The following is a 12,963-nucleotide window of genomic DNA, read 5'->3' as shown; positions in this document are numbered from 1 at the left end:
TATATCCTCAGTAACACCTGCTCTGGTTCAAGAGGTGGCTCTGTAGTTACTGCTGGGTTCCTTGCTCTCCTTCAGAGCAGAGAGATCTAAAGCCACTCACTGTGTATCCTCCCCTCCTTGACTCCAGATGATGGCAACTGGCATTCCAGAACTGTGAAAATAGGAACTCAGTGGGTAGTTGAACAAACCATGTTGTCCATGAAGAGTGAGAATAAATGATTAAAAGAGAACAACAGCAACAAAGGAAAACCTTTTCCTGATTCCTTCCTCAAGAGTCGGAAACTATTAGGAAAGTGAATTGTATATGTAGTGAGAATTTTTGGAGTTTTGATTTCTTTTTAAAAAAAAGAAATATTATAAGAATATGTTTTCATTTTAATCCCAGGTATGGAGCTATGAGGCTTCTTCACAGCAACGGACTACGATTTGCCCCGTGCTCTGCCAGGGACGTGATTTTCTACACAGACTTTCTACACAGACTTTCTGCGATTGTATGACTTTTGGAATTCTGGGGACTTTTTAGAAGGATATATAAGTTCTAGAGCCCATACAGGTGAGTTGTTAGTTGTTGGTGGTCTTGATTTGTTAAGTAGTCATGTACAAAGAAGAAAATAGATACCCTAAAGGAGAATATTAAACTTGCCCAAGGAACTCAACACCCCTACCCAGCAAGCAGGACTCACAAAATGGAAAAGAGTTTTGTGGCTGTGAACCCAATTCAAGTCTTCTAAACCCACATCTGGTGTCACTCCCAACACACTTCCTCCCTGATTAAGGTGACATTATTTTATGAGCTGGCTCAGGGTTTCTGATGTCTTCATTACATAGCCAATGGCTAGACAGCCTCCGGCTCCTAACTCAGCTAAATGGGTTTCTCGTTGTTGGCAACATATTCATTTTTTAAGACCCTTGGAATATTTTAAGCAGCTTCATTCATGCAATCTCAAGATAATCAAAATGTTTTTGGACATAGTCAATGAAAGCGAGTAGGAAGTAATGTTACCTCTGTTAGTAAGTGTGGTGGATTGCCTGAGAACTTCTCCACAGTTCTGGGTATATGAACACATCATCCTCAAGTGGTGGCACTCTTTGGGGAAGTGATGTAGTCTCTCTGGAGGAAAGGGTTTGAGGGTTCGCAGCCTGGCCCTATCCCCCTTTTGTTCTCTATGCTTCATATTTGTGATATAATATCTCACCTTCCTGTTCCTTAGAGAATCATAAACCAATATAAGTGTTGTATCTCACAGGATTTTTTATTATGATATTTTATTGCAGTAACAGAAAGCAGACTATGGCAGCTGAATATTGGATCAACCACTTAACCTGAGAGCTAGGTGCTTTTACTCCATCCCACAGCAGAGGATTTGGTGGTCCAATATCCCTTCCACAACCTCCCAGTAAAAATGCTTGTATCAATAATAAAGGTCTTTGCAAAGAGAAGGCTAAGACCATGTTCCTGATTAGCATATATGTCATTCATGGCTATGGTGTTATATATATGTGTGTGTGTGTGTGTGTGTGTGTGTGTGTGTGTGTGTGTGTGTGTGTTCTTTGATTCTTTGACTATATGTGGGACTTTGTGTTAGTTTCTGTCGGGAGCCGAGAGACCCTGGCTGAGCTGAGAGACCCTGGTTGCGTTGAACTCCAGCTGACCCTTTCCAGCCAGCCTATACAGAAAGAACTTATCAAACATTTTGCCTGGCAACGGACAAACCGCAAACGTCGTGCTTGGCCCTAGGAGAAGGAACTTGGCCCTGAGAAAAGGAACACTCAGCGTACCGTGGCTTTGTAGCCTTTCACAGGAGTCACGGTACATGAACACCTGACGTGCTGTGCTCTCTGGGAGAGGACCGCGGGGCCACCTGTCTTCTCCCCCCGCCCCATACATTGTCCCAGGGGTTCCTACCCCAGAAGATTCTGTACTTTCCCACTGCTCTCCCTCCTTCCCCCGCCCTTCCTGAAGCACACTTTAAAAATCATACACCTGCTCTCAGTAAATGACTCTTGATAAGACCAACCTTTCAAGAGTCGTGTCTCTCTCTCACCCGTTCTTATTTACAGGCCGCGACCCCCTTCGAGAACCCGAATAACTAAACCCGCGGGACGGGGACAAGTTTCTACTATATAAATAAAATGCTATGTGTGCATGTCTGCACATGTGTATATGTGAATATCTATATATGTGTATATATAAATATACATATATATATATATATATATATATATATAAAATCAGGTTGTAGAATCATATTTGTTAGAAGTAATAACATTTGAATGTAACAAAATATTTAATTTTTATCTTAACTCTTAGATCAAATAAATTTGCAAAAAAAAAAATGTTCCAAGAGAATTGTGTAAAATCTCAATATTTTCAGTACAGTCAATTTGTTGTTCAGAGTGCATTTACACTTTAGGAATACTGTTAGTTGGTATGGAGATTTTGAGTTTCCAACTCGTATCAAAACCACAAATTGGATAAAGAAAGGGCAGGGATAGTAAAGATTCATGGAGAAATCACCAAAGATATAAGGATTGCTAAATGAGAGCGCGGAAAAGGTATCAAGAGAGCTGAAAGTATTTTACAAATGATAGAATATCAATTGCTCATTGTGAAAGACATGTGCTAATTCTTTCCACCAAGAAATTTTAGACTGTAAGTTAAATGCATTACGTAATAATAGTTCATAAGAGACGTGGGGAACTTCTCCAAATAGTCAAGATGAAATGGTAGCATGGCAATAGCATGATAGGGATTCATGAGAGCTCAGAAATGCATCAAGACAAACATCTCATTCTTAAATGAAGCAACAGAGAAGTGAGTTAATTCTTCAGGGTCCGATACTTCTCCATGCAGAGTGTGGCAGAGCTAAGGTAACAACTGAGAGTCTCAGAGACCTCTCCACACTGCCTCTCCCTTCACCTATGCTATAGACATCATGGCTCTTATGTCAAAGCACCTCTCACAATAAGCAGGCTTTATAAAGACTTCTATTATTTAAAAAAAAAAAAAAAACTATGTCACTTCAATATTGAGGCCAGAGAAAGAGAAAGAGTGACTCCCTCTTAACTTTTCAAAAATTCCCTGTTGTGGAACACCTCATTTCTAAGGAAATGAGGTCAGTTGGTGCTACTATATGCTAAATTTTATCTACCATATGCCAAAGGTCATCTATTTCTTGTTCTTTTGGCCTCTGTTATGGAAATAATGTAAGAGTAAATTTGTGATTGGACAGCACCCACTTTGGTCCACTTAAATGGATAGAAATGTCTTAATTTTGTTACAGCAGTCTGTGAATGTCAACTTGAAAAAAAAAAAAAAGGTCAAGATGAGAAAGCAAAATGATTAGAGTGAAAGCAAAAATAACCTGTGTGTTAGTGACTCATTGCAGAAGTTGATAAGAAAGGAAGAAACTAAGAGAAAAAGGAGAGGAATCATATGCGTGTTAAATGCTAGGGAGGGACACAGGACAGACTACAAGGAGGAAATGAATCCAGAGACATGCACAGTAAAATAGGAATATTTAGACTATATTTTTAAATCTATGAAAATATTATAAAAAGTTTTAGGGAGTTAAAGGAAAGTAAATCAAGAGCAATCAAGAGAAATGTAGAGGAAAGGAAAAGATGTAGGAAGGGAAGGAGGTGGGAGTATGAAAGAGGACAAAAGGAAAAGTAGCTACTGTTTTTCCTTTAGATAAAACATTCTCTCTGTGCACAGGTTCCAAAGAAATCCCTGTCTCCAGGCCCCAGTCCTCTATGCTCCTGTGGCATAGAGATTTCAGGCAATGATGAAATAATAGCTTCTGGCTGTGATGTCATCAGAAGTGGATGTTTCCTTCACCAGGGCTCTTGTTCTCCTTGGTACCGGTGCTCTCTTTCATCGACTTGAACAGAGTCACCTACCTGAAGCTCAGGCAGCAGCCAGATCTGCAGTTACAGGCAACCGAGAAAGAGAGAGAGAGAGAGAGAGAGAGAGAGAGAGAGAGAGAGAGAGAGAGAGAGAGAGAGACAGACAGAGAGAGAGAGAGAGAGAGACAGACACAGACACAGACACAGACACAGAGACAGATAGAGACAGATAGAGACAGACAGACAGACAGACAGACAGACAGAGAAGAGAGAGGGAGAGAGAGAATGGAATTCTAGGAGAACTGTGATACTTAAATGTGGGTAATATACAGCCAAACAGCTAGTCATCTATTTCTTGAGGGCTAGTTCCAGGGTAAGTGGGCACTAAAGCTTGCCACCTTCAAGTGTTCAATCAGCTGGTTATCTGTCATTGTGACTAATCCTAATGTGAAAACTTGAGTGTGAAATAATTTATTTTCCTCTTGATTTCAGTGGTTTTAGCTATTGTATACGGAAGGCAGGGTTGAGGTTGAGCTATTCAACTTGTAGAAGGAAAAACAGGAATGCAAAGCAAAGACACAAAGGGTCCTGGGTATAATATGCACCTCAGAAACACAACTTGGTGTGCCACCACTTCCTAGCAGGCCTACCTCCAGTTTTCACATCACAACAGTCTGTTAAAAATTTCAGGCCATCAATAGATTAAATCATTAATTATTAGAGCTATAGCCACGTAGTCGCAACCTAATCACCTCTGGATATAACTCTCAGACATGCATAGAGTTGTACTTACCAATCTTCAAGATATCCACCGAGTCATTCAATCCAGTCAAGATGAAGTGACCAAGGTGATGCCATCTTGTCCTGAGTCCATTTGGTGTTTACTTAATATTTCTCAGCCCTCTACTCCAACAACAGCCACATTTTCCTTGACAACATATTTGGCACTGTCTGTGCCTTCCACAGTGGTCCAGATGTATTAACAAAAATAATAAATGCTTATACAGATTAAAATAACTAATAAAGGTATAAATCAAAATTAATTGTGTCATGTTGTGTCTAATGCGACTACTCTGTTCTGCTAAAACTGATGTCATTCTGACCCTCATCTGAAATAGATGGAATTGTGGTCTGTGTGGTCTTTTGCCTTTATAACTGCTGTACCATCAAGAGACTTACTGAGGCACTAGCTTATTCTGTGTTATCAAGCAAAAGTAGAGGGGTCTACTTTGGTCTTATGTGTATAGTGGTCTGTAAGTTTCTCACAATTAATATTAACCATGTGTAATAGAAAAATGGAGAAGGTTGTGTGAGAAGATTCTTTGTTTAGAACTATAACCTTCGGCACACCTATTTGACAAAATTTGTTCATCTAATATGCACTAATTTTTAAGGTAGGCTTGTATTTTTAGCTTTATTTGTTTGTGGGTTTCCGTGTGTGTGTGTGTGTGTGTGTGTGTGTGTGTGTGTGTGTGTATTGTATTTTGCATATCCTTACAACATGTGTAAAAAAGACTCTTATCCTTTCCAATCTCTACATATCCCATTATATTTTTCATTACTAAATTATCCAGAATCGCTACTCTGTTAGAAATTTGCAGTGGCAGCAGATATGCATGGCATATTTCAATATTAGACAGAATGCATCTGCATTTTCTCCATTATGTTTTCTGCTACAAGGGCATTTATTAGACAACCTTATCATCTCCTTTTATTCCCAATGGTTCCTCTCATTTTAATCCCTCATTATCTCTCCACAGAAATATTACAACAACTTCCTAACTAATTTTTCTGCCTCCTGACTCATACCCTGAAATTCATCTTCTGCACAGTGATCAAGGTAATATTTATGAATTGCAAACTTCATCATGCTTAAAATTATTCATCACTTTAGCAAAATGTAGACAGTACACAAATGTAGGTCTTTCATGTTAAAAGTCATCAGGCCTGTTAACTCAATATGATTCTCATGTTATAGATGAAGACCCTAAGGCTAAGTGAAATCAACGCATTCAGTGAAAGTTATAGATGTAGCAATGTTCTGGGCTGGAAATTTCCTCACGTAACTTTCCATTATACAAAGAAGTATATGGTCCTTGCAAAATGAAATTTCCTTAATGTTAACAGACAAAATCTGTATCCCTTTTGAGTCTAGGTTCAATGTCTTCACAAATATTCTTCAGAGAAAGGCTTTCTTCTTTTACTATAAAACTCTGCTCCTCTCCACGTCAGAGAAGCTGCACCATCATCACTAGCATTTCACAAAATCTTCACTTTGCTCCTGATAAAACCTCATCTGCAAATGGATTTTTAAGTTATATTCTTTCACAGAAGCGATCGTTTTATATGCAAAAAAAAATTCAAGTATGTTGGCCCAGCTATAGAGGCAAGAATCCTTGTTTACGGTCTCAGAAGGTAACATAGTTAGAACAAGCTCAGAGCTCATTCTTATTTTCCACAACATTTTTTTCTGATAAGCTGTATTAACCATGTCCTTTTATGTTGCTTCTGTAATAGTAATCTATGGACATGTTCAGGCTGGGGCATTTTCACCTCATGCTCTTCACAATTGAATTATTTTTCATCTAGAAACAAAATTTTCTCAGTTTGTATGTCTTTTCTTCCTGGGAGTTTTCTAGTTTAAACATAATGAGCAAGTATTCCTCTGTTGAATTGCTTGTGTTATTTATTTACACACTTTACTATACTTCCTACATCATAGTATAATTTCTTCACTAGCACTGTCAAATATGACTTATGCTAGAGGCGTAGTAAATTTCGATAAATATATCATTGAATGCATGCATATTTCTTTTTGCTTCTTCTCCTTCTCCCCTTCTCCCTCCTCCTCCTCTCTTGTTGTCTCTCTTCTTCTTCTTCTTCTTCTTCTTCTTCTTCTTTTTCTTCTTCTTCTTCTTCTTCTTCTTCTTCTTCTTCCTTTTGCCATATGTTTCTTGTAGCCCAGGCTGACCTCAAACTTACTATGCAGCAGATGGTGGTCTTGAAGTCTTGATTCTCCTACCTCTATGTCAAGAGTTCGTGGAATATTTGTATATGGCACCAGCTTGTGCCATGTAAGAACTCTGCCAACTGTGCTATATTCCCAAATAACTGCATGGATATTCAAATGAGTCGTTGGGCATTTTGTTTGTTGTAGTTTGCCCAAATCCAGAAAGGATTTTAGCATCTAATCAGAATCTTGGGCTTTTCTTTTTGAGTGGTTCTCTGGGCAATAGTGGCAGGCCTGTCTCACGGAAAATGCACCATTACTTTTAGAACAAAACAACCTTACCCACTTAGTGATAAAGTGACCTGAGCCTTGGAAGTAGTCAACTCCTCTTCAGAACATTTATTATTCTGAAAGACAAAAACAAAACAACTCAGATCTTAGCTGATGGTTTCAACACTGCTGAGAAGCTCTTAATTTCTAATAATCCATCGGGAGGAAAAAGCTGCTGGCTATATGTGGGGTTCCAGGGTGTCCAATCAATGACTGTGTAGCAGGAGGTGGCAATTGTCACTAAGGGCTCAAAGAGAGCTCTTAACTGTCAAAAGCAGAAGAAGCAAGAGCTGGGTATTATTCTACATAAAGTCTAGTGAAAACACTCATTCTATTAGCTCCACAAGCCTGGAAACTCAGAACTCTTCCTGTAATACATGAAGACCTCAGTGCTGAATGAGACCAACTCAGCTAATTAGGACTATATTCATAGTAGCTTTCTAGGTGAGCTACAAAAAAAATAGATCTTTTATTATCCCAAATAATTCATTATTTTATTGTTGTTATTTTCTTAACCTTGCACTAAAAGATACTTTTGCCTGCAAGTCAAAGGAAGGAGGGAAGTAAGAAGGAAGGAGAGAAGGAGGAAGGAAAAAGGTAAAAGGAAAGGAAGGAAGGAAGGACGGACAGTGTTCCTGAAAGAACAGTGTTGATTTCTGAGACAGGAAGGGTGTGAGGGAGGGTGGAAGAGCTGGTTTGGTGTGATCAGTGCATGCCGTATGAATGTATAGGAAACACAAATTCATGAGAAATTACTTCAGCTCTCACTGTCCTTACAGCTGCTCCCATCCCCCAGCTTTGGCCTAAACTGGCAGCCTACCACAGGGAAGCCTATCAATATGTCTTTGAAAGGAAAAATTCAGCAAGCATTTGATAGCAGATATTATCAAAGTGGCCACCCACTCTCACATTCCAGGATGCAAGAACAAAAGCAGTTCGATTGCAGTGACCAGTGTCAGACTAAAGGGGCAAGAAACGATTCGATAGTCTTAAACGAGGGCAACTGTAGTTTCAAAACAGCGTATGTCTGGGTAAGCTAAACTGTAATTTCTGTAATTTGGCAAATAAAGAGAAATTAAAGGTCTATTCATCTCTAGTTCAAAGGGTTTTGATTGTCATCTTATATTTTCTGTTCCATAGAAATACGCAATTGGAAATTCATCCTAGATTTGCAGCAGTAACTCAAGGCTACCGAGGCAGGAGGGCTTGCGGTTTTGCTTGATTAGAGGGGCGATCTTAAAACCAACCCGTGGGTGCTGCAGAAGACATAAAAACAGAAGATGGTCTCATTATTCTGCATGGCATTCTCCAATGGGAAACATTGTTTCCTGGGAAGCCAAGTCCCCAGAGATATTTACAAGAAAGAGAAACACTTTATTGGGCTGTTTCAAGAATTAAAAGTCTCCAGCAAAGTTGGATCAGTTGAACTCTAATGGCCTTATTAGTTTATAGTTCTGTACCTAGGGGGAGGAGGGAAATCCTTCCACCTTTTCTGCTATTGGCTAACCAGCAACTACTCAGAAAGGACTTTCTATGATCTCAGAAACTTGCCTTTGTCTGTATTCAAGTGCTTGAGTTGTGTAGAGCGCCCCCACGTGCCCTTTTGCTGCTGATCTCTGTCTGCCCATGCCTGCTGCACTTGATTTATTCTGAATTGTGGTGGGCTTTAAACGTCTTGAAGAATAACTCTTTTGGGTTTTATTTGTGTTGTAGGCTCAAACTTGAATAACCCATGTGTAAAACTGCCCTAAACCCCTCACAACACTGCTGGGTGTGATGGGGTAGGCCTATTATCCCAGCACGTGAAAGGTGGAGGAAGAAGCATGGGGAATTTGAATTCATCCTTTGTTACATAGTGAGTTGCAGGTCAATTTAGACTAGATAAGAGCTCACCTAATAAAAAAAAATCATAATTTTCCTATTTGACAGACACAGGAACTCCACTTTTGCTCGTACGTTATTAAACATTACTCTAATTTTTACTCTGATTTGGAAATGTTCTGTTTAAATTTGGCACCTGCTAAGCCTGAAATCCCTTTTGATTGTTTATCTTTATAGCTTTACATACTGTTAAACATGAAAAGGGCAGAAAGCTTTCATTGTGTCTCTCGTTATCCTGGTGATACAATTCAAGCCCAGGGTATGTATGTATGTATGTATGTATGTATGTATGTATGTATGTGTCTGTATTGTGTTTGTTTTTAACAGAGTTTCTCTTTGTAGCCCTAGGACTTGTTTTGTAAATCAGGCTGGCCCAGAATTCAAAGATCTGCATGCCTCTGCCTCCTGAGAGCTGGATTAAAGACATCTGGAACCATATTCCCCTAATCCTAGGGTATTTAAATGCCATATAGAAGACATTTTTCTTTTCTGCAACAAGGTCCTAATTTTATTCTTTATTTTTCAGATCTTAGGGCTTCTTAGAATTCTTTCTCCAATACATGTATATTTGCATTTCTATGTATATATAGACTTTGCCTGTCTATACACAAGGATGGAAATATACAGTTATCTATCCATATTTATATTCTTCATATATTGTGTAGAGTTACATATATTGTTATGTATTACAAATTGTGTACATGGAAATATCCATAGAAATATAAAGTATGAAGATTGGGAATGTCTTTGCATGGTTGGTTTTGTTTTGAGCTTTACAGAAAATCTTTACAATACTCAATCCTATTATATATTGAATTTCTATTGCAATACTTGTGTTTTATTCTTAAGGAAAAAACACAGCCAACAGTCCACTTTTAATAGTGCTGATAAGCACCGTGATAAAGAAGGCAGAAGTACATGAGAGAATAACCTAACTTATTGCTCAAAAGGTGAGAGTGGAGAAGGTTATGAGTAAGTACAGCATGCAGGGAAAAGGGTGGCTAAGTGGCAACCTGGTGGGTGAAAAACCGTGAGGCAACAAGGAGGCCTGGAAAGGAAAGACTGCAGGAAGGAGGGTCTATATGCATCCACTGAGGTCAGTCAGAGCGGGGACAGTCAGAGGACAGAAGAAAGCTAGGTATACATACGATCACTACTTGTGGAAGTGGATTAAGTAGGTGAGCAGCAGATGAAGTTAAGATGTAGCCATATAGATGATTAAATGCAACTAACAGGAGCACAAAATTCCCAGAACAATTAAAGCCTCCTGCTGCGTTTGCATGTGTGTCCGTGCAGGTCTATATTCCTTTAACTGCCCAACCCAGGCAGCAGCTTTCTCTGCTTTTATGGCCCCATAAGTGGAGCTGTCTTTCAGCCAGTTGCTGACTTGTTTGATTTCCACAACATGTAAGGCACTAAGACCTTTAAATTTTGACTTCTAAATTTCTCTTGACTTTGAAGCTACCTGTATCTGCATAAACAGCAATTAACTGGGTTTTGTTTTGTTTGTTTGTTTGTTTGTTTGTTTATTACCACAAGAAGGAAGCTTTCCTGACTTTGGTGTGTCCTTCCTTTTACAGATTTACACTAACCATAGAAACCACCCTCACTAGACGTATAATGGTGAGATTCAAGGCAGGAAGAAAGACTTCTTTCTTAACCTCTGATGTGTGACTAAGAGTCAGACTTCAGAAACATGGTCGATAAACCTAGACAGGTGCCATCTTGAATATATGAAGACAATGCTTCCCCGGTGTCACGTCATTTCACTTCCCTTCAACAACCTCCCACTCCCCGCTCCCCCCCCCCCACACACACACATCAATATACCTGCTGGATTCTATAGACATCTGTTACCAGGGCACAGCTATGAGCAGAATCCCAATACAGCAGCCTTTGAAATTGAACTTAGTAGAGGTCTAAGGTAGACCAGTGGTCCTCAACCTGTCGGTTGTGACCTCTGTGAGGCTCAAATGACCCTTTTACAGAAGTTGCCTAAGACCATTGGAAAGCACAGATATTTATATTACTATGTATAACAGTAACAAAATTACAGTTATGACAAAGCAACAAAAATAATTTTATGGTCGGGGGGGGTGTGTCACCACAACATGAGAAACTGTATTAAAGGATCGCAGCATCAGAAAGGTTGAGAACCACTGGGTAAGGCACTCTATCTGCGCTTTCTGAGCTACAACCAAGAAATTCCCAACTGCATGTAGAACTAGAAGCTGCTGGGTAACGATCAGCATTCTGGGAACTGGAAGTCACTTTGCAAACAAGGCTGGACCTGAAATAGAATCCAAGAGATGCCCCTTATCTTATTTGCTCCTAAGGCTTGTATTAAAGTAACCAGGGCCTGAAAGAAGAAAAATGCTGAAAAAAGATGTAAAATTTTATTTGACAGGAGGGATAAGTGAGATCAATTGCGTAGTATGGTGATGGCTGGTAATAATAGGCACATTATGGACTTGGATATGACTGAGTAAATTTTAAGTACCCTCACCATAAACAAATGACAAGTGTGTGACGTACAACATCCTAGTTTGCTTGACTTTGGTTTTCAAAATGGACTCATACGTCAAAACACTACGCTGTGTGCCATAAGTACATACATTTTTGTCAATCAAAATAACCCTTAAAGGAGTTACAAATTAAAGAATAAGGAAAATTATCCCTGTCTTATATTTCTAGGAATGCTACTAAAATGTATTTTGAGTTTTTCATGTTTAAAAACAATTGAAAACCAATGACAAATTGAACGTTTTGAGAATAGATAAATATCACCACTAGACAAACAAGGGGCCTTTTAACTTCATTTGTCTTTTTTTTTTCATTTTTTATTAATTTATTCATATTACATCTCAATTGTTAGCCCTTCCCTTGTATCCTCCTATTCCCCCCTCCCTCTCACTTCCCCCCTTCTCCCCTCTCCTATGTCTGTGATTGAGGGAGACCTCCTCCCCCTATATATGCTCTTAGAGTATCGAGTCTCTTCTTGGTAACTTGCTATCCTTCCTCTGAGTGCCGCCAGGCCTCCCCATCCAGGGGACGTGGTCAGAAAAGGGGCACCAGAGTTTGTGTGAGAGTCAGATCTCACTCTCCACTCAACGGTGGAGAATATCCTATTCATCGGCTAGGTCTGGGTAAGGGTTCGAAGTTTTCAACACAGTCCAAAGGGTTTCTGTGCTTGGGTAATGGCACTTCACATATTGACCTCTGCTTCAGAAGAGCAGAAGGAAATGATACTGTGACACAAAGTCTTGGAGAAGAACTTTGTGTTCTTGAGGAAAAGTGCGAGAAGAGTATTGTGTAGGAAGAGCTGCCCTTTGACCTGATTTCGGAGCTGCATAGTTCTCTGACAATTTCATTGGGAAAGCTTCAAATGATGACTGAATCATAAGACAGAGTCAAAGCACATCATGGCAAGCCTTTGCCTGTCCAAAGTACACACCTGGCTCAATCCTTCATCTTTGTGTTTGAAGCTTGTGAGCACCTCATTTTCTGTGGACACACCTTCCATCTTAGCAGAAACAGTCCTAGAAATAAGATTAAACTTCCCACAGAAGAAAGACTCTGAGTATGTGAATGCACACTCCCAAATCCCTTCCAATGTACATTTGCAAACTGTCTTTTAAATACATCTGATTTCAAATGACTAGTCTTTCTGTATGCATAAAGCTGTCACCACTGCCATACTCATAAGCCAAATATTTCTGTCATCCCAGAGATTCTCATGTGCCCTTTGCTGTCAGTTGCCTCCTTTGACTAAGAAAAGCCTGCCAGCCACTGATCTGTTTTCCAGCTCTGTGTTTTCCTTTACATTTCACATGGAAGGATAAAGATGTGTATTTTTCTGCATTTTACTTAAAACAGTATCTATGATGTATCAGTTGTCGGCTCATGTTTTTATTGTCAAATCTCATTCCACCATGTGCATATTCTCAGACCTG

The sequence above is a fragment of the Acomys russatus genome, chromosome 4 (assembly GCF_903995435.1).
Source record: "Acomys russatus chromosome 4, mAcoRus1.1, whole genome shotgun sequence".
In the NCBI taxonomy this organism is placed as follows: Eukaryota; Metazoa; Chordata; class Mammalia; order Rodentia; family Muridae; genus Acomys; species Acomys russatus.
The sequence above is the reverse complement of the archived record's forward strand: the minus strand, read 5'-3'. Positions refer to the sequence as shown.